The sequence below is a fragment of the Malaclemys terrapin genome, chromosome 10 (genome assembly GCF_027887155.1).
Source record: "Malaclemys terrapin pileata isolate rMalTer1 chromosome 10, rMalTer1.hap1, whole genome shotgun sequence".
In the NCBI taxonomy this organism is placed as follows: domain Eukaryota; kingdom Metazoa; phylum Chordata; order Testudines; family Emydidae; genus Malaclemys; species Malaclemys terrapin.
In genome coordinates, this window is record NC_071514.1 from 75,899,141 (window position 1) to 75,924,832 (window position 25,692).

General features: G+C 47.0%; 1 protein-coding gene across 1 annotated transcript in view; it reads left to right on the top strand.

Moving 5' to 3' along the window:
* The window catches only part of ELFN1 (extracellular leucine rich repeat and fibronectin type III domain containing 1), a 180,962-nt gene that overhangs the window by 97,665 nt on the left and 57,605 nt on the right, over positions 1-25,692 (top strand). The window contains exon 2 of the mRNA XM_054041126.1: positions 6,077-6,248. The gene's annotated coding sequence lies outside the window, so the exon portion shown is untranslated. The remainder of the gene's footprint in view (positions 1-6,076; positions 6,249-25,692) is intronic.

The window sequence follows — 25,692 nt, forward strand, 5'->3', positions numbered from 1 at the left end:
TTCAAGGCAGTTAAGAACAAGAAATCCCAATTTTTTACTTAATCCAAAGCTGTCCAGCTGTGCCTTATAAGTACCAATCTATTACTTTGCAACTTGGTAATTCCAGTGCTCTCAAGACATAATGATAGCTAATCTAACTGCATGGGGTAGTGGAGCTGCTCAGCATTACACAAACATTAGACAGATACTTCAGGCCTGAAACTGCTGGAGGAGGCATGTATAATAGAAACGTCATCACAGGAGCCCAGGGTAGCCTTGTATTCACAGGGTGGTTTCTGCCGAGAGCTCGAGGTGAATATCTACCTATGCATCTCTTGTCTTTAGCGCCCACCATGTGAGAATCTAAATGCTGGTTTTGCCCTTTGACTCCTGAATGATGATGCTTAGTTTTAATTTTCTAATTTCTCAGGCCCCGGTCTTAACCCCTTGAGCACAAACCATTCCTGACCAAGAGGGAGTGTGTCACGGGGTTCTTATCACCCGCAAGCCAGTAACTACATCTCTATGGTGTATGTAATGATCAGGGCCCACTCCATGGGCATAATTAAAATTCCCGCTGTGCTTTTAAATGGTTTGGAGTCAGCAATAGTCAGCCAGCATGTGACCAATTCCTGCCTTCTTAGGAGGAGGCCTCGGGCAGCAGCTGAGAGAGGCAGGCATCCAGGAAGGAACGAGGGGCTCAGTTCTCCTCGCAGTAAGGCTAAAAAGAGAGAGCGATGGTGGCAGCGCACTGAGCTTTGGGGCATGTATAATTCCTACACATTGATTGGCAATTGATGATTGAAGTGGCTTTTCCTGCTGCTGAACGGAAGTGTTCCAGCATGAGGCTCGCACCGCCATCCATTTGCATTGTCCCAGCCCCTCCAGAAGATAAACAAGGTAGAGAAGAAGACAGGATGAGCCCTTCTTGGTACTGAAGTCTGGGCTCATTCCAGAACAGTCCGCTAGCAGCATTCAGGGCAGCCATAGAGACCTGCTAAGAGTTTTGAAAAATTGGGTGTGCCCTTTTTGGCTTCTTTCTAATGGCTAAAGAAGGCTTGAAAGGAGAGTGTGTGTTTGTTAGGGTGACCAGACAACAAGTGTGAAAAATCGGGATGGGGTGGGGGGTAATAAGTGCCTATACAAGACAAAGCCCCTATAAAATCAGGACTTCTGGTCACCCTAGTGTGCGTATGCACATTTAGGAATGGTGGGAATGGGATGGAGGATTGGGGAGTTAGGTTCTCATCTGCAGGTTTTTCACCTCAGAAATGTCAAGGAAGGTCTTCCCTGGTCTTAGTGGATGTCTCAGAGATGAGTATTGGGAGCTCTAGACCTCACTGAAAGGTTTGGGAGTGTTCAATCTTTCCCAAAGACATCATTTCCGTTGTTAATTAGGCATTGAAGAGAAATAGGTTTTAACAAAAACAAGCAACAGATTGTTTTCAGCAGCCTCTCAGCAGCTGAGCTCTCCCTCCACTCTCATGATGTTATCATTTCACTAATTATCCAGCTTCCATCACTCTTGTTCACACGAGGGTTTTCCTTAAATTCTCCCACCATTGCACTGTCACCACACTGCTCCATGTTGAAAGCGCTAGTGTGCACCAGCCATCTCCCCAGTGGTGGAGCTGCACTGCTGGTGATGCAGCAGTGGGAGACAGTCTCAAAAATGCTAGTAGCAAAACAGCCAGAGAGTTTTCCAAGGCAGAGAAGAGCTGAATTTCTAATCTAAGAAAACAAGCAGGGGAAAAACCTTGTAAAGAAGAAGGAAAAAGAAACCCTTCGGGCCTTCTAATTGCATCACACAGGCAGGAATAAAATAGGACACACCCATTTTTTTTTTCCTTTTCAGGTCACCTTGAAAGAGCAAGAGCAATTTGGTCGGCCTTCTCTCCCTCAGCCTTCTCCCACTAACATACTAAGGGCAACAGCTCCCATCCTCCCCAGGCTGAAACTGGAGAGTCACAAAATTAGTCTGGTTCTCTCAGTCTCACGGAGTATTATTCATCTATAGACTTTTAAAAAATAATTGAATCCATGTAGAGTTTGTCAAGCCCTTCGAGTTCACTTGGTCTGATGAATTGCTCTGTGTGTGTGTGAGAGAGAGAGAGAGAGCGCGCGCTCTTTCTGCCTCGCTCTGTGTTTGTATCAGTCTGTGTTTGTTTTCCACAGCTGCAAATCACTAGAAGCCTGAAGAGGCTTTCATAAAATCCTGCTAGAAGTCAGTCTTCAGCACCAGCGTTTCCCTTCACAAATACATCGCTAATGCCAGGGGAACTCCGATAGCTTGGTGGATCATTTAAAAACAATAGGTGTTATTAAATGAAAAAAAAAAAAACATTCTTTACCACTATCCAGATAGAGAGAGGAATGGAACGGATCCTGTCTCTTTGCTGCCGGCTCCCTTAGTCTAATGTCCGTCCCATCGATCTCCTATGTGCTCTGCCTCAACTGCCTGATGTATTGCTCTGGTGCTTCTCTCTCCCTCTGGCTTTCTTATCTCTGCCTTATGCCTTGTGTCTCATTCCGTCCTACAACCCATTGTTCTGGTCTCCGTCAGCAGTCAGGCAGGAAGTTCTCGCTGCCCCAGGTACAGGATTGCACAAGGTGCATTATATGAGGGGTGGGAGTTCACCTTCCTCTGAAGAATCTGGCATAGACCACTGCCCAAGACAGGACACTGTTGGTTGAATCTGGCATTGCTGTATTCCTGGGCGGTGGGGTAGATCCCTGAAGCTGGTGCAGTGAGAGGTAAACCACACTTCCCTGGGCCAGCCTGGTGCCTCGTGTCCCAGTGAGGGTGGGTGGAGTTACCACAGCGGCTGTGTGTGATAGACTCTGGGGTGAACTTGGACCTAGATGATCCCATACAACTATGAAGAGTTTAAGGCCGGAAGGAGCCATGCCCATCCAGGCCTCCAGCAAGAGCCCCTCTCCCAGGGACTCTTGGGAAGAAGGCATGGCTCGTCCCGTTAGAATGCCTGTCATTTTAGTTTAATCCGTTGTTAGGATGTTAAGCCCCTTGTTTCACTGCCCGTTTTCGCCATGTCAGTGGCAGAGCTAAGCAAATCGTGGAGTGGGGGAGGAGGTGGGCAATGATCTGTGGATGTTCATTCAAATTTGAAAATGAATTTAATTTCAGTCACACTTATGGCCTCCTCATGTTTGCCTTCCATGCATGGTCCAACTGCCAAGCTTTACTAGCACTGCTATGCCGGAAAAACAAACATGACGCTCAGATGCTGACCTGCTCGCCAAAAGCAAATTTCAAATTGGATATTTGATTGCCAGACTTGAAATTCACAGTGCCGTGCCAGTCCGTTTCATAAATCATCCGACGGGGAAACAGAAACTGGACCACCTGGGTGATGTAACTAATCAACAGGGCGTGAATTTCAAATAAAGAATATTTCCAATGAAATGCTAGAGCAGGGGTGGGCAAACTTTTTGGCCCCAGACCCACATCGGGGTTCCAAAACGGTATGGAGGGCTGGGTAGTGAAGGCTGTGCCCCCACAAACAGCCTGGCCCCAGTCGCCATCCGACCCCTCCCACTTCCCGCCCCCTGACTGCCCCCCTCAGAACCTCCCACCCATCCAACCCCCCCTGCTCTTGTCCCCTGACCACCCGCTCTTCGGACCCCCCATGCCTAACCATCCCCCGGGACCCCACCCCCATCCAACCCCCCCGCTACCTGTTCCCTGACTGCCCTGATCCTATCTACACTCCCGCCTCCTGACAGGCCCCCCAGGACTCCCACGCCTATCCAACCCCCCATGTTCCCTGTCCCCTGACCGCCCCCCCTCCCGAATCTCCGCCCCATCAAACCGCCCCCTGTCCCCTGACTGCCCCCCGTAACCCCCTGCCCCTTATCCAAGCTCCCCACCCCCTTATCATGCCGCTCAGAGCAGCATGTCTGGCAGCCTGCCCGGCAGGAGCTCACAGCCCCGCCACCCAGAGCGCTGGCGGCATGGCGAGCTGAGGCTGCAGGGGAGGGGGGACAGCAAGGGAGGGGCGGGGGCTAGCCTCCCTGGCCGGGAGTTCAAGAGCCAGGCAGGATGGTCCCGCAGGCTGGATGTGACCCATGGGCCGTAGTTTGCCCACCTAGAGCGATATTTGCACAGGGGGGAAATTGCAAATTAGTTCCAATAATAAATAAATACGAGGACTTTGCAATCTATGTGTGAACATCCCATGGATTGGAAAAGAGGGGAAAACTGACATAGATATTCACTGTGAATTGTTCATTCAACTCCAATTGCTCAGATCTAACCATTGTTAAAAAGACTATGCGAAGTCTTTGTAAAGTGCAGTTAAGTTCCATATAGTGATCATACCAATGACTTTGTGCTCAACAGATCTGCTCCCTGGGTGTATTCTGCTTAGATTAGTACCAGTAATAAATTGTACTACCTTGAACTCTTACCGTCTCTGTTGCGCCCATCCCGCTGTGGGAGAGTGAGCTGGAAATAAATCCTATTCTGGCTTGCACGTCTTCAACAGAATTAGGGTTCCACTTGCAGAATCTAGATGTTGAGGTATATAGAGGTATGCACTTCCATTGCACCTTAATTACACCTAGATTAGGCCTCTCTTGAGTCAAGGTTACTGATGATGAAGCACGAGCTGGAAAATACCCAGCTGTACTTTCAGATCCTGGTGGAATTTGCAAGGCCTGCAAATCTTTGTCCTTCTCTCCTAAGCAAACTTGGTATGGAATCCCTGAGAGGTAATTAACGTGGAATTCCCCTGCGTCATTTTTATGGGCTGTTTCCAAAACAGAGCCACTCTTTAAAGTTTCTCTTGTTCAGCTTTTTTTCCACGTAAGGTGTATCTGTCTCTCAGATACTAGATTCATTATTCCAGAGTTGTTCTCATCTCACTATGATTTTCCGCACTGACATTTGCTACACTCCAAACACTGATCCTGCATTCAAATACCTGCCTCGCCTCTCCAATATTGGTTCCACTGTTAAAAAGTAGTCATTGCTTTTGAGTTATTGTCCTCCTATTTCCTGTTTTGATACTAGACTTCATAACTGACCTCCAAGTATCTGTTGCCTTTCCTGATACCTCTCAACCTTGTCTTTCTGATTGATTAGCCAATTGTGTTCTCCATTGTTCTGATGACTTGCAGTTTGCCTGGTATATGTCATTGGCCTGCTCCTGCTCTGTAATGTTAGCTCTTGGTCTTTCACAAGTCTCTAGTGTCTTCCAGCCTCTGTCCCATGTCCCTGATCTCTGTCACAGGTCCATCCATCTCACAGATGCCTTTCTTTTGTCTTTTCTCCTTCGGGAGGAGGGGAGGTATGTTATCTCTCTAAAGCCCTGTCCACAATGGGATCAGGAATGTGCTAGTTAAAACCATGTTTAAAACATAGTTGTTTCTAATGGGGTTCTAGCCCAATTTCTCTACAAGTCTGGATGTGGATTTTATGGCTGTATACAATAAAATCATACTGCAGACTATCTGGTCAATGGCATGGTTTGGCAGGCAGAATTCACAGGAAAAAATCACCATCCAGACAGGTCAGAGGAACTGTGCCAGAACTCTGTGAGCAACAACTGTATTTAAACATGCTTGTAACTAGCCTGCTTCTGACACCACTGGATATGGCCTAGTACTTGTCCCAGATCTGTCTGTCTCTCGCTGCCTGTCTCAGGTTGTCCATCTCTCTGATATTTGTTCTATGTCTGTTGATCTCTCTGTCGATCTGCCCCAGGTCTAGCCGTTGCTCTGATGTTTAATTCACTGCCCTGTTTTCCTAAATCCTGCACAGAATTTGTTTTTCTTTCTGAAATATTTCCTGTTTTTATGTCTGTCCCAGGTCTCCTTTTAGCTCCAAAGGTCTCTTTCGATTTCTTCCTCCTCTAAGGGCTGGCTTGCTTTCCTGTTAATTTACCATGTCCAACAGCTGATCTTTTTGCTAATTGATGTCCCCTCTGTCTTATGTTGTTTCATGTCGGATGTCTTTGCCATTGTGCAAACCGCTGTTTGATAGCTCTGATCTCTCTGCGGTGACTGATCCATTGCTTTCATTGGCACTCCTGTATGTCCCTGAAGTATCTCCCTCTCATATTTTTTTTTCTTGCAGTTCAAATATTGGGCTTGGTGACCCATCCTCAAGGATCCCTAATGTTGAGTCCCCTGAGCCCGTCAGCAAATGCACATGATGATTAGGCAACATTCATGACATCAGCCGGGAAAAATCCACTGAGCCGCAGCTTTCTGATGTCAGGAACCAGCAGTGAGACACAGGCACAAAGGTAAGAGAAGACTTTTTCAATCACACCAAAGAAGAAAGGAGTGAACTGCAATGAACAGGCAGATGTGGAACATCTGGGGAAGAAGGGGAAGCAGTGTAAGGGGATCATGCAGATATAACAAACCAGAAAGGACAAATCCATTCCTGGTAGAGGTCGGGGACATGGAAACAGAGCCTGAGGGTGATTCCAAAAGAGAAACCTTGGGCTAGTTTGTATCCTGGCACAGATGCAGGCAGTAACCCAGATATGTTTCTCTCCCACTCCTTTCTGAAAACCCTTAGAGCCTGGGATTGTTCCCAGAAGGCCTCGTTTCTGGGTGCAGTCTAACTATGGACCATGCTCACATCCACAGGGAAGCAATGAAAGGGTGAGATGATTAGCTGTGTACTCTTCTTGGGCCTGCTAGGAGTGGAAAGTGTCATGGTGACAATAACATCGTAACCCCTGTACTTGGCCACATTGGCTGAAAACTGGGTGGCATCTACTGGGCCAGCCCAGTGTGGAACCTCAAGGAGAATTAAACAAAGCACTTTCAAAAGTATGCTGTGTGCTACCCTCTAACCCACCCTCATAATCACTGCATCTATCTCTGCTCACCAAGGGAACCACATCCACAGAGTATCAGAGATGGCCCAAACCTCAGCCCTCAATCCATACACTCCACAAGTTTGACGGTGTTCTATATTCAAACTCTGAGCCAATCTTCAATTGAAGGCCAGATACAGTGGCCACTTTTACGAAGTCAGACACCCCCACAGTTAACAAAAGAGTGGCGGAGATCTCAAAATTATTGTCTCTGATGAGTTTAGGGAAACACTGCAGACTCCCCCGCCTTCCTATGAGCTGCAGCTAGTTGAAATAGCAGTCGAGAAACGCATTTGGCAAATTTTGCCTTTGTTATTTGCAATTCTCTTTGGTATTCAACTGCACTTACAGGAAATCACAAGTGAAGAAGCAGCAGCATATGCATTATACATGAAAGTGGCCAGTCTGCAAGCTTCCAAACTGGTCATTCCACTTGGTTAATAGGTAGCTGCACATGGCCTACAATACATAGTTTGGGGTCAAGTACGTGTATTCACTGAGTATGAAACAGCTAGAAAATGGACAGATCAAAGTGAATTCTTGAAATACTCATTCATTTTCCTTCTCCTCCTCCTCCTCTCTCTCTCTCTCTCTCTCTCACACACACACACACACACTATTCAAACAGCTCTGCTGTGCAGTAATGGTGGAAACATCTTGACTCATGAATTATGACCCTTCTATCTAAAATGTGGCTTTTGGGGAGAAAGTTGGGTGGGCTTTTTTTAAGATTGAATTTACATTCTTTCATTGAATTTAGGGATTACGGAACAAATGATTTTTCCAAAACCGAAGTGCAGTATGTGCCTTCACCCCAACTTGCACAAAACTGTGGTTTTTTACAAAGCAGAAAAAGAACATTAGGTTCACATCACCTCTATAATTTAGTTTTCTAAGATTAGTCTATGCCATGTGTTGGCTGTTGAAATGTCTGGCTGCGGGGAGCTCTAGGAATTTTTGTGTTTCTTGTCTCCACCTCAAGACCATTTTAAAGGTTTTCATCCATCCATTGAGAGAGATAACTGTTGTATAAAGGCGCCCAGTGAAGTACTCTTTTTTTGGCAGCGTGTAATTTTTTTTTAAACTGTTATTTAAAATATGCTTTTTAAGAGGACAAAAGGGAACAATTTAATGGAAACAAATTTGTATAGGAAAATGCACAGCTGGATAAAAAGATTTTTTTGCATTATTGCTTGGGAAGACAGGCGAATTTGAGCAAGGATGGAATTAAAAAATGAGTTTAAACATTACTTAAATGGGTTGTTGAGACTGAAAAGAATAACAACTTCAGGAATAAGCTTTGCTTAGCGCCGCCATTTCCAATAGAGTCAGGTTTATGGCAACTACCTTATTTTACCAAACTCCACTTTTTTATTCTTGTAAGTAAACTGAGCACTGGTGAAAGGTGTTGCATCAGCAGCCCTGGAGACAGGCCTGGTTTACACCTAAAACATAGGTCACCTTAGTTACATTGCTCAGGACTGTGAAAAATGCATATCCCTCAGAGACGTAGTTAAGCTGACTAAGCCCCGGTATAGACACCACTCGGTTAATGGAAGAATTCTTCCATTGATCTAGCTACTGCCTCTCTCGAGAGTGGATTTACTACAGGGACGAAGAAAGCCTTTCCCTTGCCATAGCAAGTGTCTAGATTAGTGCTAGCAGCATAGCTGCAGCACAATAGCTGTGCCGCTGTCGTGTAGACAAACCCTGAGAGATGGTTATACAGTCAGCAGTCCTAGGGACAGAAAACAGAAGTCCTGGAAACACACAGACAGAGGTAGAGGCCAGATGGAACAAAAAGGTAACAGTCAGGGAGGGTAGGCAGGAAAAGATAGGAAAATTCCTCATCCGGGGGCAAAATTTTCAAAAGCACCTAAGTCCCATTTTCAAAAGTGACTTAGCCACTTAGGGTATGTCTACACTACCCGCCGGATCGGCAGGCAGCAATCGATCCAGCGGGGATCGATTTATCACGTCTAGTCTAGATGCGATAAATCGACCTCTGAGTGCTCTCCCATTGACTCCTGTACTCCAGCGGCATGAGAGACACAGGCAGAGTCGACGGGGGAGCAGCAGCAGTTGACTCACCGCTGTGAAGACACCGCGGTGAGTAGGTCTAAGTACATTGACTTCAGCTACGTTATTCACGTAGCTGAAGTTGCGTAACTTAGATCGATTCCCCCCCTTTCCTCCCCACAGTGTAGACCAGGGCTTAGGCTCTGTTTAATTGAAAGTCAGTGGGATCTCAGCACTTAAATCCCATTAGGTGCTTTTGAAAATTCACCCCCAGTCACAAACACATGGCTACTGGCTAGGCATGACAGACAGACAGCAATCTGTGTATTGACGGAGACAGACCCAGACCCTGGCAATGAATTACAAACATCAGTGCTAAGACAGCAGGCCTGGGACAGGAAGGACAAAAGACAGTTTTGTTATCTCAGTTTATAAGCCCTGCATCTTGAAGGCATTTATATCAAAGACTCCCGCAGGGCTTTCTCAATTGACTGTTATAAAGTCTAATGTTGAGTTATCAAGGATGTAAAATGGAACTTGCAGCAAGAGCAGGATAAGGGCTTTCTTCCTGCCACAAAATAGGAAAAAACGAGCTATTTGAGAATTATTAAGCTGAATAGGTTGGGATGGGTCTCTTTGGACACAACAAGAGATGGATTTTGCTCACTGCAGAGTGGTTAATTATGATGAATGGCCTTCCTCTCCCTCTGTGTGTTCCACCTCCCTTCTGCCCCGGCCTAGGCAGCAACTGGGGCTAGCAGAGCTGGCCAAATGCTGTCAACCCAGTGTCTGGGAACATTCCTTCCAATGACAGCCATGCATTGGCTTTGGCAGAATTTGTAGTCTCTCTTACCACTTCCCGCAAACATTCGTGCAAGCAAGTTTGTATTCACAGGCTCTTTGCAGCAGGAAGGGAAAGTGCCACGAATATTTGCACAGATAAGTATTTACACAAGTATTAGCAGAGCCACCCTGAGAGCAGTCAGTGACTTGGGAGTCATCCCATCAGAAAACAGCAAGAATATTGCACAGCACAAGCAGGTGAATTTTGGATAGCAAGTACGGGAGGCTGAGGAGTAACCCGTAGGCTGACACGTTTGCATAAACCGTTTGCCAAATGATTTCATGCAATGAACAGATTAGTAAAAGTCGAAGCCTTCTTGTGGGAAATTTGCTACATTCATCAATTAAATTGTTTGCTATGAACAGCTTTGCCCTATCTAGCTCCAGGATTTCAGCCTGGTAATTTTGCTGGCATAGGGTACCGATGCCACATCCATGAAATCTCACTGCCAACCTCTTCTTCCCCCGCTTTTTCCAGGCCATCAGCCGTGAAAACCCTGCCAGTAGCCCAGACTGTAGCCCTTCCGGTGCAAGTGGTTCATTTAAACTGAAGGATCTCTCAATGACTCCATCTGCTAAGTGACATTAGTAAAGGGAAGGTTATAGCACCAGTTAATGCTGGGCCCTCAGAATATAACCTCTTTATCTAATGGGCTGGAAGGAAGGAGGCATGTGGTTGGCTGATGGAGGTTCTGAACCATGTAGGTGTCCTGGAGAGCAGTCAGACTTGTTATCTTCATTTTTATTAGAGGAATAAAAAGGGCTGGCTAAAAATCATTGCCCTCTGACAGCAGCTTGCTAGCCTGTAGTGGGAAATGAGATGATGGGCTCAGTCCAGATGTCCCTATGTCGAAAACATCGTGGGTTTCATGGGGGAGACCAGCATTTCTCAAATTGGTAGTCCTGACCCAAAAGGGAGTTTCAGGGGAGTCACAAGGTTATTTTAGGGGGGTCATGGTAATGCCACCCTTACTTCTGCGCTGACTTCAGAACTGGGCAGCCGGAGAGCAGCGGCTGTTAGCCGGGTGCCCAGCTCTGAAGGCAGCACCCCACCACCAGCAGCACAGAAGTGAGGGCGGCAATACCATACCTGCCATCCTTACTTCTGCGCTGCTGCCTTCAGAGCTGGGCCCTCAGTCAGCAGCCGCCTCTGTCCGGCCACCCAGCTCGGCAAGCAGCAGCACAGAAGTAAGGGTGGCAATACCATCCCACGCCATCCTTACATCTGCGCAGCTGCTGGTGACAGCTCTGCCTTCAGAGCTGGGCTCCTGGCCAGTAGCCGCTGCTCTCCAGCTGCTCAGCTCTGAAGGCAGCATTGCCGCCAGCAGCAGCGCAGAAGTAAGGGTAGGAATTCCACAACCCCCCCTACAATATCCTTGCACCCCCCCCAACTCCTTTTCGGGTCAGGACCCCTACAATTACACCACCATGAAATTTCAGATTTAAATAGCTGAAATCATGAAATTTATTATTTTTTAAATCCCATGACCATGAAATTGACCAAAATGGACCAGGAATTTGGTAGGGCCTTAGTCATAAGGGTCCCGCCTGGCCTAAAATTCTATGAAGTGACAAATACTAAATTAGTATTATTTAAGTCATACATGCACTATATATATACATACATATATAGACCTAATTGTGTCCCATGCACTTCTTTAGTATGAAATTAGGCCACTACTGTATGCATCATGAAAACTTCCAGCTGCCGAGATCTATTAGAGTGTGGGATTAATCTCTGACCAAACCGTGGAAACTCTACTGTTAGAAACATTTAAAACCTGCCTGGACAAAGATGTGCTGAAAGGGACAACCCTGCATTGCCAGGGGTGGGGAAGGGAGATGGACTCAGTTTTCTCCTCTATAACTTGAATGAGTCTGTGATCTGACATCCATATGTAAAGTATTAGGGCAAATATCTGCTCCTGGGGCATCATAGGTAGAGAACAGCAGCAACTGGACTTGCTGCTCCACAACCACCCTCACCGAGTGTTAGGGTTTCAGATTCCGATGCACACCCCTCATATTCTGCAGTCAGACTTTCTGTGCTGTCCGGATCAGACTTTTGTTCCCCTGTATCTAGCAAGCAGGCAGTACCTGATGCCAAATAGGAACATGAAATCTCCCATGATGCATGTAGCCAAATATGCAAATAGTGTATATGGGAGAGGGGGATAATTCCTTCCTGATACTCACAAGGAATCGGCTTACAGCCTGAAGCTCTGATTGCTTTTATCTTAGCCTGCCTAACGGTAACTACTCATAGCTCCTAAAATTACCCAGATCTTTTAAAAATGCAGCCACGCTATTGAACTCACTGACCTCCCATGGCTGCCTTTATTATTATGACCTGGCCCCTAGAAGCCCCTGCACAGACACACAGGTAAACACAGTCCCTTCCCGCAAGAGGATGTTTACCTCCCTGCACCAGTAAAAGAGGAGATGTGTGGAATCTTAAATGTCTGCGATGGGAAGCTTCTCAGTGCAGTAACCCAATCCCTCCTGACATTCTGGTCCTGTGAATCAAACCTGGACAAGAAGGGTGTAACCATCATACTGGAGCCAACCACTCCAGCAGATTCACCGACAGAGAGCCTGAGCCTGGCTGCGAAAGTGCCTCTGAAACAAAAGGCAAAGAGTCAATGCTGACAAGTAAAATTCAGATAGAATTAGGGTGAGCAGATGTCCCGATTTTATAGGGACAGTCCTGATTTTTGGGTCTTTTTCTTATATAGACTCCTTTTACCCCCCAACCCCTGTCCCGATTTTTCACACTTGCTGTCTGGTCACCCTAGATAGAATGGTTTGGCTAATCGGATTAAACTGCAGCTCCCACCTGAAGAAGGAGACGCACATGGTCTCACATTGAGACCCGCAACGAGATGGAGAATTTGTGGGGATTTTGGCGCGGCATCGTGACCCAGAAGGGCACCATCCATAGCTCACCTCTTCCCCACGGCCTGAATCTTCCTCTGAGCTTTTTTGAGTTATTTGTTAAACCAGCCTGTTTGGAAATTAGCCATCAAAGCACCTTTCCCTCCCACTCCCATCCTCTGTGCCTCTCAGCCATTGACATTAACATCGGAATGCCTGCATTGGATTTGAATGGATTTTAATAACCCCATGCAGGCCTACATTAATAAACCAGTGTGAAAGGCAGCACGCAGCAGCTGAAAATGAGCCTTCTGGAAATGTGGCTATAAAACATGTACATTGGCTTGCCTGTCCGACAGACAGAAAGATACATATGGTGATAGAGAAATAGTCTCTCTCATCTATCATCTCTCCCATCAAACTCACACTTGAGTATCTACCTTAGTCTAACATCTAGACCAGGGTAGTCAACAGGCGGACTGCCAAATCCAGACTGCCAGATGCTTTTGAAAAGACCCTGAAATCTTTTTATTTACTTGCTGTTTTCATTATGATTATGATTATTTATTTTCTCTGGAGACTGGACCTTGACTATACTTTGACCAAGAGATTTGGACCTTGACAAAAAAGAATTGACTATCCTTGATCTTGACTGTGGATACAGAGCCATATTCACGTATGGCAGCTTCTGCCAGTGCAGACCCTGACATAGGGCTCTTGGGGGCAGAAAGTCTACTGGAGAAAGGTTATGGTGGCATAAATCTGCAACTGTCCTTCCGCCAGACAGCCCATAAGGGGCCAGCAAGGCCTGCTAAGTGAGTGGGGCCAGCCAGGAGTGGGGGCGTGATTGATTCGGCTAATGTCTGCTGCAGCCTCCACCATTGTGGAGCCCCCATATGATGCAGAAACCCAGAGGGTAGGTGGAGCTGGGAAACCCAGCTGCCCTCTGGTAGTGGGAGCCTCTCCCCTATGGTGCAGCGCTCAGGCTGGTGTAGGGAGGTGGAAGCACCAAGAGCAGCTCTGGCCTGGTGCCTGAGAAGCAGGATTGAGCTAGCAGTATTTTTATATTTGATGATTAATATAAAATGAAGGCCTTGGTTTAATACAACCCCATATGTCAGATGTTCAAATTAGATACAGTGTAACCCAGCTGAGACGCAGGGACAGTGTATAAAATATAACAGGAAGATTAAAAGGTGTCCCCAGGCAGAAGAGGATATTTATTTATTTACAGCCTAATGCAGTACCTGACAATCGTGTAGCGCCAGAATTGACGATGCTGAAAACCTCTTCTGAGACGGTCCTGAGATATAAGAACTAAACATGCCCCTGGCCTAGACGTGATCCTATTAGCTGTCCTAGGGGAGTCGCCTACACTCATTGATCGGGATGAATATAGGCTGCAGGATCAGCCCCTGTTTTACCACTTTGCTGATACCCTGCGTTCTATCTTGCCTGCTTGGATTGGAGGGAATGACGCGCCTTGTTCGAGAGAGCACTCGTATCTTGGCTTCTTCAGCCGCAGGCTTGTCATATGCTCTCCTGAGTCTCCTCTTCCTCTTCTGAGAGCAAAGTGCCACAGATTTGTCCCCTTTTAAAAGAGATGCATCTTCTAAAGACTTCCATGGTTGAGCAGTTGAGGCTGCTTTAACTCGTGCTGGGGACTGAGCTAGCCCCAGGCTGGGCCCAGGTCCTGGGCGCTGCAAACATGCTATAAAGTCACTTCTCCTGCACCCAGTGCAACTTCACTTGACCAGAAATTGTAGGTCCTCGGTGGGGCCAGTTTAAACATTGATGCGTTGCCTGGGGGCAAGGCTATGGTGATTTCTAGTTGGTATTAAATTCTCTATATGTAACCAATCATGGTATAAAACATGCAGCTGTAAAGAGTGGTTTGGGGTGCCCAATATGAGACCCCTTAACTTTCTGAAAATTGGACCCTTTTAGGGTGCCTCACGTTGGGCATCCAAAATCACTAGTCACTTTTGAAAATTTTGGCCTCCTTTTTTTAAAGAAGAAATTGGCGCTAATTACCAAGTGATATTAAAGAGGCACATTTGCCCTAAGTAAATGCAAAATGGTTTGATGTGTGGAAAGCATTTTCCATTAAGCTCGTTAGTACATAAAGAGCTAACAGTTTGAGATTATGATTATAATGACAATGATTATTATTGCTAGTTTGCCTTTAAATGGTGCTATTTTTACCCCACAGTTCTCTCTTTGGGGGAAGTAAATAAGCCTTATTAAAGAAGTCAGTCTTCCTCTACAATTCCTCCCTCTCTTTTCGTGTCTTCCTGTCTCATCCCTTCTATATTTCCACCTATCTTCTTTCTTCCCCATTCTTCCCTCCCACCTTACAGCCATCAGAGCAATTTTTCAAAGTGGGATTCTGATGCCTCGGAGCTTTAAAAAGCCCTCCCATCATCTCAGCAGAGTGAGGCCTGGGCAGTGCTTGGATGGGAGAATGCCAAGAGAAAATCAGATGCTACTGGAAGTGTTGTGTCTGGAAGTGCAGTCTTTCCTCTGAGTCTGGACTGAACTAAGTCTCCAGCACTGGGTTGTGGTGCTGCAGGAAGGTGCTGCCTGTTGGAGGATATATAAAATCTAGCAGATCCTTATCACTTGTAGCCATTAACGCAGCCATGGCAATATTAACCTCCGTTTTGGCCCCATCACAACTTGAGTAAATTGCTTCTTGTTTATTGATATTCCCCTCCCATTTTAATAGGACACTATTCTGTGTATGGTGTGGCTGTTCACTGGTAAACAGCTGCTGTGTTCCACCTCGAGGTGGCCGCATGTCTGTGGTGAGTGGAGTGATCTCTACACATGCACAGTGAGGGCTGTTAAAACAGTTAGGCTGACTTCGAGGCTGAGATTTTTCAGAGCCACCGTGGAGAATCAGATACCCAGTCCTGATTAACTTTAATGGCAAATCCCAGAGGCAGCTTTGAAATGCTCAGCCTTAATGCCTGAAAGTAAAACGCTACCTACCCCCTGTTTTGAAATTTATGTCTGTCAGCGGGGATGGTGTCTTTTATTTCTCTGTAAAATGCCTGGCACTTACGGCTCTGTAGAAATAACAGAAAAGGTGGAAGCGATGTGCTTGCCAGGGTATTACATGGTATTCCCTTTACTGAGTCTAAGAATACCTGTAATACCATGGTAATGGTAATTAATTCTGTGTATGTATTAGTAAAACAAACTGCTCGGAGATGGCAGGGATTATATAAAGGTGAGATATTATTATTCTTTTTGCCTTTGGTTGTGTCCCCTCCCTGACAGGAAATGGCCTCGTGCTAATGGCTGAATAGAACAAATTGGAATGGGTGGGACCAGCAGGCCTAGAGAGGGAGAAATGGGAATTGGATGGAGCAGACTTGTCCTCCATCATCTAGCTCATGGCAAAGTCCCACATGCTGCTCCATGAAATTAATACTGAATAGCATTCCTCCCCACCCCCGTCCCCACCCAGCACAACAGATGCGCTGTGTATGAAATGCATTAATTCAATACCACTAGAGGCAGGTCACTGCCTGTGGATGAGCAAATGACGAGGGAAGCCCCCGCAAACCCACTCCTTCCAAGGTCTGAGGACACTGGCAGTGTTCCATGGATGTACAGGGGAGACCGGGGCGGGAGGGCGTTTTATGCATTGTGCGTTTTCTGCATTGGCGGCTTTGAGTCTTGACCACTGGATGTTAAACAAGTCCCTGAAGTTCTTGGTGCCACTGCCTGGCTCTCTTCTGCCATACATGCAGTGAGACAGTTGGGAAACACTTGGAGGCACAGTATCCGACCCTGAACTGAAGGGGTAGGCAGAGTTGGGGGAGGGTGAAAAAGCAGCTAAGTTCTTCCAGTGCCATCTTACATGTTAGCCAGCAGGCGGTGCTCCATGAAGGTTTCAGACTGTACAGAATGCCAGCTCCGCAGGGTGCTCCACCATGCTACCAATGTGCTGTCTCCTTCCAAATGAGATGTTGAGGGATAGGTCCTGGGGGAACTCCCATGCAGTCTAGATAACTAGTCAAAACAGTGGTGTAAAGTCTAGAATCTGTCCTTTATTGAGGGTGTTTGCTGCCCTCCTGGATGGCAAAGAGAAAGGAATGAGGCATGCTCAGAGAGAGGAGTTGGAACTAAAGCAGCAGGTCGGATGCTTCTGCCTCATTAGTCCTCCATTGTCAGTAATGGTTGTTGTATTGTATCCGTCAAGGTGTTCCTGTATCACCCGTGTATCTTCGGAAGCCAAACTGGCAGCAATCTCAGAGCAGGGGAAAGTCAGTCCTGGAGAAAATAACCGAGGTGGTAACGAGAGAGGGGAACCTGTCAGGAAAGGGGAAGTGCGATGGAGGTGCACCGGGCTGACACTTCCCCAGTGAACCTTCTCTGTTTTCCACCGCACTGTGTCATGGTGTCAGATTCAATATGGCCAGCCCCTTCGGATACACCGGGGCCATTTCACATCATTTAGATGCAACATCCTCCAAACGTCTTTTTTTTTTTTTTTTTTTTGGAGTGTCAGCCAAATGAAGAGTGAGTTATGCAGTCAGGCATGTGCGAAGAATTGTCACAGCTCTCAGTGCAGGCAGAAAATCCCACTCTTGGCCACCCACCATCTCTCTGCTGAGCACTACGGTTTACACCTGTCTGATCTGGAGCCGATGGCAGCCATTGCGGTGCTCAGGCAGCTAATCGATTGTTTAAGCGATGCAGGCGCACAGACACAAAGGTAATAGACTCTGTGTGTGTTGCTTGTATCTCTACTGCACCCTAGAAAGAAGGCATTGGTTATCTTCCCCGCCCCTGAAATTCAATGGAAACAACTGTTCTTTGTCTGTCTGATAACCACTCTCCTCTGACTATTAAAATAGGATTGAGTTGGGGATTTTATAGCACCTCTCATACTTCAGTCTCTCAACGATCTTCACATAGTAATGATTCATACAGGCGGTGGTGCAGCGATTGGATAGACATATGCAGCAGCCATTATGTGCTTAGTAATACTGTACATATAACCTTGCATCTCAGGAACAGCCCTTCCTGACTGGTACCAGGCCACAGAACCCAGCCAATGATTCCTGCATCTGGCCTGTAACTTTGGGCTTTGCTAGAGCACGTCTTTTAGAAAAACCTCCAGTCTTGATTCTGTTCAGTCTCCATGCCTGGTCCTAGGAGAATGCCAACAAGGGGGCCATGTGGGATGGTATGTTTTCGGAGGTGTTTACTTAATTGCTGGGATCTGAAGTGAGACAACTAATTATTTCACATAAGCCAATAAACAGCCATCAGATGACAAGGCAGTGTTGTTGTAGCTGTGTTGGTCCCAGGATATTAGAGAGACCAACTGAGGGAGGTGATATCTGTTATTGGACCAACTTCTGTTGGTAAGAGAGAGAAGCTTTTGAGGTTACACAGCGCTCTCACAGTGTCACAGCTCAATACCAAGTGGAACAGATTGGTTAGAGTAAGTAGTTAACACATATTTCAAGGGACCACTCAAGGTGAAGTGGCCCGTTAACACTCCTCCGGTCATAGGGAGAAAGGAAGTGGAAGGGGGAAGGCAGCTGTGGGGAGTTGTTAGCGAGTTATAATCGTTGTAATAAGCCATAAATCCAGTGTCTTGAGACACTGCTCCTGCAAATAAAGATGGGTGCAGTTTGGTGGGATTTAAGAAGCCTAAATCCTCTCATACTGACTCCTGATGAAGGAAGACTTGTAAAGGACCATTTGAGGTGGAAGTCCATTCTGTGCCACGCCATGGCTACGTTATAGCCATGTGATTCTTCCGCTACTGCTGCAGTTTGGTGGGCACAAATAACTGCAGCTACATTTTATAACACTTGGGGTGTCAGTGTAGCTGATTTGCTGGTGCAATCCAGATCAGTTGGATACCTAAGTGTCATAAAATGCATCTGCAGTTATTTGCAGGTGCAAAGATGCAGGAGCATAATTGCAGGTTGCTCCAGAAAATTGGTCCCTAAATGACCTACAGCGCACCAGCAAAATTGAGAGAGTAAAATCTGAGGTCTAGTTAAGCTCAGGCTGGAAACGAGGCCCTGTATCTCATTACCGATCCAGTTCATGATCAAATATAATCGCAGGGCAGGTCTTCACTACCCGCTGGATCGGCGGGTAGTGATCGATCTATCGGGGATCGATTTTTCGCGTCTCGTGGAGACGCGGATAAATCGATCCCCGAACATGCTCCCCGTCAACTCTGGAACTCCAGCTCGCAAGAGGCAGAAGCGGAGGCGACGGGGGAGCGGCAGCGGTCAACTCACCGCTGTCCTCACGGCCAGGTAAGTCAACCTAAGATACTCCGACTTCAGCCACGCTATTCGCTATACGCTATTCGCGTAACTGAAGTTGAGTATCTTAGGTCGACCCTGCCCCCCCCCATCCCCCCAGTGTAGACCAGGGCTAAGAGCAATGAATCCAGAATCCAAGGTACAGTGACCTTTAATTGTAAGAATGGGATTGAGAACTGAAAATATCAGGATCTAGCCTTTTAGGAAAGGGTATTTGGAAAGTGAGCTTAGAGGGTTTAGCACTGTAGAGTCAATTGGGACGTCTCACTCATATTTACTCAGCCCTTAGGTAAAATTCCTATTGAATTTGCTTGAGTAAGGATGTCATGGTGTGACCCTTAGAACTAGGTGTCTAGAGCTAAGCAGCTGGGATTCAGAACTCCAAGACCCAGCTGCTGCCAGCAGGACTAAGGCAGTACAATGAAGCAGGCGAAAATTGCACTTCATGTTGATCTGTCTCTTCAATTCAAGACACTTGTTTTGAAAAAAAGAGTCAAAGGTCAAATTCAAGGGGCTTTTTTCATTCCAGTTCAAAGAAAATAACAGCCTGGAGTTTAGTTGGCAGTGAGTTCTCTGACAAATTCTCAGGGCAGCCCTTCTCACCGTTACCAAGGAAGACAGGTTTGGAGAGCAGAAGACAAGGAGGGAGAGTTCTGCTTGAAGTGTTTTGGGGCTCACCTCAGGTGCCTGCCACCCCTCTACAGCTATTTGGAGACATCCTGAATAAAATATTAGTGATCCTGGGGGCAGATGAGCGTTGCTCAGGTTCTTATTCTTAATACAACAAGCACAGCTCTCCTTTCAACTCTGAATTCTCTTCAACTAATCTTCTGTGCTTGGAATCCATTGGGACCCAATATTGAGGTCTAGTTAGTTGTTAGTCTCTAAGGTGCCACAAGTACTCCTGTTCTTTTTGCGGATACAGACTAACACGGCTGCTACTCTGAAACCTGTCAATATTGAGTGGTTTGTGCTTGACAGAACAGCACGGTAATAATGAAGTTGTTTTCCTACCCTTTGTATTTTCTTCTGATAACTGCACATCCCATCTTCACTTCTCCTGCCTGTCCCAGGCAGCCACCAAGGCCCGAGTAGGTACTAACGACTCTTTGTGCTGCTGGGCAGGAGTGAGGAAGGAGACAAAGAGATCAGAACAATCTGTATGAGATCGTGTGTGTGTGTGTGTGTGTGTGTGTGTGTGTGTGTGTGTGTGTTCCATAGCGGGCCTGGGGGAGAGAACAATGAGTGAAGCCAATTTAATTTCCACAGCCATCTTCCATCTTCATGATCTCCCAATTTTTTCTGGGATTTCAAATAACATCTAGGATTGAAAGGCAAAATTTCCAGCCTCCTCCTTTTCTATTAGTATTTAACTCTAGATGCTCAGTGGAGAAAGACTCGGGGCCAATTTAAAAAAAAAAAAAAAAACTCTCAAAAGTCCATGCACATTTCTGTGCACTGGTTTTTTAAACTGTGGGCCTTAGTCATTTGATCCCAGGTCACTGGTTGTCAGTTCCACCAGCGAAGTGCCCTGCCAATGACCATTAGTCTCACAAGATGATAAAGGGCCTGAAGCAGCAGCCGTCACTCAGTGTAAATCAGGAATAACTGCACTGAAGTCAATGGAGTTACACTGGTGTAATTGAGGTCAAAGTCCATGTCTTTAAACTTCTGGCCTGGGGTTTGGCCCAGCACCCCAGTTAATGCTATATCTCAGAGGATGCTCTAGGAATAGATTCAGATAGCAGGGAACATTAAGGCCATGTCTACACTACCACTTATGTCGGCAATACTTACGTCGCTCAGGGGTTTGAAAAAAATCTAAGTTACACTGGCATAAGTGGTGGTGTGCACAGCGCTCTGTTGGCAGGAGAGTTTCTATCGCCGCTCATTGGGTGTGGTTTAATTATGCCCATGGGAGAAACATCACAGCAAACCAACCACCTTGTGGTACTCTCGTAAGTCATGGTCCATGAACGTAAAGAGAGAACTGGGATCTCAGTGGTAACAGTGGGTAGAACGAGGGGTAAGGTTGGCTCAAAGAAGATGCCAAACCAGACTGCTTGGATTGGCGAGAATAGCACAAGGAGGCGGGGTGGCTTGGCACTGTAGTGACACTCAGATCCCAACTTGACTTCACAAGTGGCTCCACCACATGCTGTTCCATCTTTTCCTGGATGAAGATTCAGCATCAGCTCTGTGCCTCTACGGGTACGTCTGCACTGTGGGGCCCAAGCTTGTGGACTCAGTGTTTCCACGGCCATGCATGGGCATCCACACTGCATTGTAACCCTGGATTGCTGGACCCAGGTCTCATCAGTGTGCTAGTGCATCCATGCTGCACTATGCGGACCTTCTGACTCAAGTCTGCACTGCAAAATGACAGGGCTTGGACTTGAGTCACAGTGGGACTCAGGGTCTGACTCTCTGCCAGGATCCTAAGACCCAGGTCCCGAGTGCTTGCTGACCCGAGTCAGGCTGAGTTATGTGTGGACAGAAGGGGGCCTGGAGCTCAAATCAGAGCCAGAGCCTGTGCTTAGTGTGTAGTGTAGACACAGCTTAAGACTCTTCAGAACTGGACCCCTGACATTATCTCTTCCTTAAACTCCTCCAAGAGCTGCCCCCCCAAAAGTCACTCCTGCCTTTCCTGCCTTGCCCCACTCCCATCTCTGTGGCTTCTTCCATGCTCCCCCATATGCCTGGAGCCATAAAATCAATCTCCATGTACGTTCTTCCTTTCCCATGTGTTGTCTTCTACATATGTCCTTCCTCCTGGGTTTGTAATGACTGGTCTTCTTGTATTGCCCTGCCCTTCCCTTCGGCGCTCTCTCTCTCTGTCTCTCTGTCTGTCAGGACTCAAGTCTATAGTTAGTAAGTTTATCTTTTCCCGTCCTTTCCTTTCTCTGACCATCCCCCTCCTGCATCTCACAACTTTACACCCGCCTTGTGCTGCTGTTCCTTCCGCGGCCTGATGTCTCCTCCTCTGCCTTCACCACGCCCTTAACAAGTTCTCATCCCTCTGACTTTGCTGCTTGACAGGAATAGTCATTCTTTGCCCTCACCATTGCCACAGCCTCGGCAAATCCTCTTGCAGGACAAAGATGTGATCGTGGTATCATCAGTCTCCCTGTCCTGAGTGAACCATGGCCACGTCATTCCTGAAAGGCCGGTGGGATTGGTGGTGATAATTGTCAGGAAGCTTTTTATTTACCGTGACCTTTATGACATTACTGTAAATGCGTTTTGGAGCCTGAGATGTATAAAAATAAACTGCAGGGAAATCAAGATAGCTAATTAGCAAAAGGTTACTGCTGGGCTCCCTGACTGTCAGCCCTTTTGAAGTTCTCCTTCACACAGCCTGATGCGTGTGCGATTCTCATGCTCACTTTAATAACTGTCTTGGTTACCACAGTGGCGTCATAGCTAGCTGTGACTCAGCATTTGTAAGCCCTGTGAAAGGAAGCCCGCCCTGGATACAACTGTCCTAGAACCTCTCACTTACCAGCATTAAACGAGATTTAGTCTTACAAACTGCTGCTCAGCATTCACCTTCGGTTTGTTCACAGACCAATCTGGAGCATTTGGTTAATCCCTTGAACAGACATTGCCATGGCTCACCGGGTGGAATCTAGGCAATACTGTCTCCTGATCAACCTTCTCGACAGGGACTATGAGCTGGGGGGAGACAAACCGAGGCCAGAGAGCTGCAGTCAAGCCTTTCACATGGATCCAAGTCTCCCTCTTTGAAATGGGCCAGCCATAGTCCTCTAATGTCACCTGCTCTGTTTTTCCACAGTTATACAAGATAGTCCAAACCTTCCTTTGGATCCCCTGCCTTCATGCCTACTGTTCTAGCCACCACTGGCAAAGCTGTACTTCAGACTTTCTCTCTGCATGCCAATGGCTGAGGTTTATAATTGCGTATCCCATAGTCAGGAAAGGAATAGTCATCGAGGGCCTGATCCGGAGAGGCGATGAGCCCTGCCTGAGTGAGGACCTCCGGATTTACCTCTCTGACTTCAGTGAGAGTTGCAGGTGCTCGGCACCTTTTGGGAACACTGTGAGCAGGTTTCATTAGTCACAGTCACTGGACACTTTCCCCCCCTAACTTGTTTCACTCCGTGGATTGCTGGCAAACAGTTCGCTGGGCGCATAGGATACACAGCATTCCAAATGCCAGCAACATTGTTTGTTTGTGATTGGTCAGACAAATCACATGGTATCATTTCTGTTCCCTGCCTGAATGAGCCCGCGGGCACTCCCAACACGAATGCACACACGTGCAAATTTAAAGTTGGGTGTCCACGAACACTGGTGCTAGTGAAACTCCATCCCTCAAAAAGTGAGCCCACAAGGGTAGGGACACAGTGGCAGAAGCCATTCCTGCCACCCCACCCCCCCACGCCCAGCTCTATGCCTTGTCCTCCCTGTCTACATCTAGAGTGGGGTAAACTTTGCTTGATAAAACAAATTTTCTGGAAGACCCATCGATTGTTGCCATGAGATTAAGAAGCAGGCTTTCTACACAGATCCATTGCCTTTGTGCCACCCAGAAGGCGAGAAACTGGCTGCAATAAGCCAGCAGAAAATTCTCCTGTCAGAGGAGAACTCTCTGGCAGCGCAGATGTGCCAGGTCAAAACCCTGGAAGGGGCATGACGGAGCGGGTTGGCATGCTATCCTCGACAGGTGCAGTGTATTAAATCCCCGACATCCATGAGGCAAGTCAAAACTGCTAGGAAGCAGCTCAGGCTCTCAGGAGGGTATGAGAATCAGGGAGTTGGAACCAGCTCCTGCTCCCATCCTGCCCAAGTAGAGCGGAGGCACAGGAGAGAATCCAGGCCAAGTCTCTAGTTAAGGGTGAAGGTTAGCCTCAGCAGGACCTTCTTGGGGGTCTCTCTGAGCAGCCCAGCATTGTGTGTAAACAAGGGAAGAGGAGCCTGAAAACTGGGGAGGAGTATTTCCTCTATCACAGCCTGTGTCTGCTGGGAATGCAGTCCTTGGAAAGGAAATCCCAGACATTGCTCAGCTTCTCCAAGCTACTCCAGCTGACCCTGATTGGCAAGTCTGTTCACAGTCTATTTCACATTGTCACAAACAGTCTTAAATATCCATTAGGGTTGCCAACCCTCCAGGATTATCCTGGAGTTTCCAGGAATTAAAGATTAATCTTTAATTAAAGATTATGTCATGTGATGAAACCTCCAGGAATACGTCCAGCCAAAATTGGCAATCCTACATCACATATGAATATCTCTGGGCTGCGTGTCTAACATCCTCTGTCAGATGGCGAAGGGACTGCTCTGGGGGTGGAGAGGCGAACAGCCTCCTAAGAACCAGAAATAGCACCAGTCACAGTGATTACTCCAGTGTGGCCCAGGGGAGACTAGCCCAGCCAAAAGTGTGTTTAAAATTACAAATTATAATTTTAAATTTTAATGGGTTTTCTGGTCATTGCTAGAGCAGTTGGTCTGCAGAGAGCCAGCATAGCACGAAGTGGGTGAATTGGGCTTCTTTGGGGAGCAGCCTGTTTTGTCTCTCTCTCTCTCTGTTTTGGAGTGCTTGAGTGTTGTTGTTCTGAATTCTAAGAAATAAAGGAGGGCTACTTTGCATCCTTCCAGCAAGAATATTTTATGTTTTTATATAACTTGTCTGTGCATATGCCGGGAACGTAACAGAGAGAGGGACTGATTGCTAAGGGAGAGGGGTGCAGGACTAGTCCTGCGTTGCCATACAGAGGGTGGTTCGATAATGAAAAAAAGTAGGGTGGGCTGGCTAGCTAAGGGGGCACTGTGCCCTGGCAGGGGCCTTTAGTGGGTGAGTGAGGGGGTGGAGTTTTGTACGTCTTAGGGCACATTGATTGTAACCGGACATTGGGTAACAGCTAAGTAACCCCATGACTTCGTGTTTATATCTCTTCTCCATCCACCCCCCTACCTCTCCACACCTGGCGTAGTGCTCACTTCTTGTGCCACGGCTACCAAGGGAATGTGAGATCATCGGGGCAGGGACTATAGTTGCCTTTCTGGTTGGAAAGAACCCTGGACAGTAAGGACATGAGTGCTGTAGAAATAGCAACGATAACAATTTCTCCCTCAGACTCTTTCTCTTCCCCTTCAGTCCTTCCTCCTCCCCTTGCCTCTCTCTCCTTCTCTCTCGGTTTGTTTTCTCTTCCCCTTTTCCGTTGCACAATCCTCCTCTCGTCTCCTCTTCCCTTTCCTGATTTTTATCTTTCTATGCCCACCCTGCAGGTTTCTTCTCCCTTTTCCCCCTACCCTTTGCTCCCTCTTTCCACTTTCTCTCTTTGCTTCTTCTCTTCCTCCCTCCTCCTGTCCCAGCTTTCTCTGCGTCCCTCTGCTGTTTCAGCGTCACACGTGCTGCTGGCGTTGCCTCCTCTGGAATGTTAATTTACCTTTTCATTTCCTTATAGAACTGACACCACATTCGTGTGACTTAATTAAACAAAACAGAATAAAACCAGGGACACCAGAAAGTGACACAGGCAAGTAGCAATTTCCCGCTCTCCAAAGGCTCTGTCTGTGTCTAGCTCGGAGTGCAGTCCTGGCACAGCCAGCTCACATTGTTCAGGTTTGCTCTTATGAACCTTCTGCATCTCTTGACTGAATTTAACTCATTCCACTGGGACCCTGGTACAGTAGTTCCCTTTCCTGCCAGCTTTACTGCCTGAACCTGTGGCTGGTCCATCTAGTGAGGGCAAACTTCAAATAGTTCTGTGGTTTCAGTCAGACAAGCCCTAAGATGTTTGGACGCTCCTATAATCGTCCCATTTCTCTCTCTCCATTTTTCCCTTCACCAT